A 3926-nucleotide genomic window follows, 5' to 3' on the forward strand; every position below is an offset into this window, starting at 1 on the left:
ACGTACGTCCATGAGGGCTGCGCCGCCCCAGCTCCCCGCCACGCGCGGGGGTGCAGAGCGCTGGCGTGCGTGCCGGGGTGGGGGCGGGTGTGTGACATCTTCAGGGCTTCAGTTATTCCCTGATCTCCAGGCCAGGTGACCATAAAGTCACCCCCCCTACCCAGGTCCTGCAGTGCTTTTCCTTTTTTGCTTTCAAGATTTCCTTAGCCCTGCGTTTCCCGCGGGACCCCCTGCTCGCTTGGGAAGCTGGGCGCAGGTTTTAGCGTAAGGCGCGGTTTTGGCCTGCGGGGCTGGAGAAGGTTTAAAGAACGAGAGCTAAACCTGTCCTTGTTTTCAATGTGTGCTTAAACTTTTTTGGGGGGGGAGAAGGTAGTTGAGGGTGGGAGCTGCGCGTGCTCGCTGCGGCGCGGTGCTCGCTCTGGATTACGTGACCCGGCGTGAAATAGCCGGGCTCTCCGCATCTTCCAGCTTGTCCCTGCTGCCGGGGCGAGCCGTGTGCCGGCGGGATGCCGTCGGCAGTTTGCCTTGTAACGCACCGCCCGGGTCTCCGGGACAGGCGCTTTGCAAAGGGAAGGTTTTGCAGTCACGTTCTCTGTTGCAAAGGAAAAGCAAGTCTCTTCGATCTTTTTTAATACGTCAGGAAAATAATAAGGAAAACCATTTCAAACAACGCGTCTTGAGTCTCCAGAAATCTTGCAGTCCCTCAGCAGAAGTGAATGAACAAAATAACGGTCCCGGAGGGGCCGAGCAACCCCAGTTCTCGATTCGGAAGTGGCAAAGTTGCGCGCGTGCGGAGCTGAACTAGATCGGTGCGGTCTTCGATGCAATCAAAAGGCATTCGGTTTCATGCTTCCAGATTTCATTCCAGAAATAGAGCTGCTTACTCAGACGGGGAAGGGAGGAAGGGAACGAGGAGTTGCCTGGGGGTATTTTCGGGTGGTTCAAGCTATGGAGGTTAATTAGGACAAGGGGAAAATAGGTGGAAGGAGAAGGGGACCTGACAGATCCGTGGCCAGTTTGCTGCTGTGGAGGGCCAGGCTTGATCCTCTGCTCGTCCCGCACGCAGGGGAGATCAGAAGAAAGAATTTCAATTAACCATGTACATCCAGGGAGGAGAGTGTATGCCGCTGCTAGAGTTGCGTGGAAATTTCTCCTCGGCGTGGCAGAATCCCGAAAAAGGAGACCAAAAAACCCATTGAATTGAAAAGGCGCGTGAGGAAGGACCCCAAACCCCTATGCCTTGGGTATATATTTATATGGATATGCAGTGTGTGCCTTGGGTATGTATTTACACGTACACACATCCATGTATACCTGCCCTGGAGCCGTCTTCGGGTTTGGTTTTCCTCCCTCAAAAAAAGTGCAGTGGAATTTGGAGGAGTTCGGGGACAAACAGCAGGGATGATTGCAAGCATGGAAGAGGGGTTTTCATGTGAAGGGAGGTTGAACAGATTGCGGTGATTTTGTTTAGAAAGGAGATGAATAAGAGGAGACATAATAGAGGTGCACAGAATAATGGACAGCATAGAGAAGGTAAATCTGGCTCTCCTATTCATCCTGCCTTATAATTAAAGAACAAGGGGACATTCAGTGAACCTGACAAAAAGAAATACTTTTTCTTCAACACACAATGACCTGTGAAATTCAGTGCTCCAAGATGTAATCAAGGCCAAATGTTCAGAAGCATTCCAAATAGGATTAGACATCATATGGAAAATGCAAACATTTAGCGTTTTATTTGACAGGATTCAGACAGGAGTCCTCCTTTTTTTTTTTTTTTCACAAGGGAAGGGGAAAAGAAAGAAAGAAAGAAAGAAAAACTTTGATGCCCGAGCGCGAGGCAACTGGCAGGGGAAGGAAGGAGCTGCTTCTGGTGGCCAATTATTTGGTAATTGCCGGGTCCCCTGGTCTGCAGCGCCGGGGATGCCCCTGCGAGAGGCTCTGTCGTGATAGCCGGCTAGGCTATTCCGAGATAATTAGCCCCCGGCGGTATTGAGAGGGTGGCTTTATCCAGCAGGGCCGCTCCTGCGATGCCGGGGAAGTTCCCAGGCGTTGCTCCAGCCGGCGGGGCCGAGCCGAGGGCTTTCGGCCGCCCTCCCTCCCGCGTCGGGGACGGCTCCGCAGCCCTCGCCGCGCTCCACCTCCGGCCAAGGGCAGGGCTTTATGGTGCTGCCCACCATCCAGAGCCTTCACCACCGGCGCCTGCCGGCTCATACGGACATGCAAACAGCCCAGCTCTCATCCCGCTTCCCCCTGCAAGAAGAAGTTTGCTTTTTGGGTGTCCTTACCCAGCTACCCTCGACCAAAATGTTCTCCCCTTTGGACTCATCCACGCGCAATGCCCGAAGCTAAACATTTGCCCGTAGCGGCTGTTGCTTCAGGTTATTAGACTGGGTCTAAGGAAGAAATTCTTTCCAGTGAGGGTGGTGAAACCCTGGCAGGGGTTGCCCAGAGAGGGGGTGGAGGCCCCATCCCTGGGAACATTCCAGGCCAGGTTGGCCGGGGCTGTGAGCAACCTGATGTGGTTCAAGGTGTCCCTGCTCCTGCAGGGGGGCTGGGCTGGGTGACCTCTGGGGGTCCCTTCCCACCCAAACCATTCCATGATTCTATGATTAACACATAACATCAGCAGTTAAGCACCTGAGAAGGGCGGATAAGGCGGGGTTTGTTCATGGCTTTTATTGGGGCAGCGTTGTGACGGGCTCTGCGCCTCGTTAAATGGAACGTTACTAAAAGTGACCCTGTCGTGGGCGAAATACCATTAAAAGCCGCGACGGACGCTGCGCCGTTGGCAGATACGGGAAAAAAAAATATAAATAAATGGGAAGTGTTAACTGCAAATGGTCTGGCGAAAGGCTCCGAGAGGTAAAAAGATGCTTTTCCAGCAGCTCGGTTAAAGCCTTCTCCTCTCCCATTCCCCGATACAATTAGCATGAACCAGACATTGTTTTGCTCTGTGGCAGTTGCTGAGAATTCACAAAAGGAAATTCGAGATTGTAATTTAGCTTGGCCTCAGGTAATACGTTAAATACACTTGGGATACATATAAGCTAAGATTTGAGTTTGTACAAAGCTATTTTGTCCTCCAGTGTTTAAACAATACTGCTTTTAATGAAGAAATCTGGCTTTATTAAAAGCCAGATCTGTGACTTACAACTGTTCCTGCATATCTGCTCTCAATCAAGAGAAAAGGGTTTAATTTTTGTAGCTTTGTTCGCTTTGCATATGTTAAACCGATGCAACATGCACCCAGGGCATCGCTTCAGAGAGGGTTTGTTCCATAAATATGTGCTCCTCGCCTAAATACCAGATGTAGGTGGAGGGAGATTTAAAGGGAAAAAAGCAGCGCTGACGAGGAGTGGAAGCACCGGTACCGTGCGTCTGAAAAACGCCTTTGTGGGTTTCGGGATGGGGGCAGGCGCTCGGTTTTTTGGGAGAAACAGGAGTCTGGCCGGTTTAGTTCGGACTTTGCTACGGGCATGGTGAGAGCCGGGTATCCGAGCGGGAGAACTCGGATGCTTCGAGAGCCGCGCTGCTGCAAGCAAGACGGGGACGTCGCTCCGAAAAGCCGGAGTCGGCCGCCTTCCCAAGCAGCATTACTCACTGTCTGAAACCGTAACCGGGGTGAAGGAGTCGGGCCCGGTAATTTCTTTTGGAAAACTGGTCTGAATTTTGAAGTAAAAACATCAGAACAAAGGAAATAGTTTTTGAGTAGAGTCAGGCTGAAGTTAGCCTTTGACCATTTGATACATTCCACGCTGAAAAGGAAGTTGAAGGGGGGAAAAAATTTAGGGAAGAAAAAAAAAAAAAAAATCAAGGAGGATACTGGTAATGTTTTCCACATTTGAATTTTAATACATGAAACAGGCTATAAAAGGCTGGCCAGCTGCAGTAAATAAAACAGCAGTGGGAGGTATGGCCCGGAA

The sequence above is a fragment of the Egretta garzetta genome, unplaced genomic scaffold (assembly GCF_000687185.1).
Source record: "Egretta garzetta isolate BGI_Z169 unplaced genomic scaffold, ASM68718v1 scaffold384, whole genome shotgun sequence".
Taxonomy (NCBI): domain Eukaryota; kingdom Metazoa; phylum Chordata; class Aves; order Pelecaniformes; family Ardeidae; genus Egretta; species Egretta garzetta.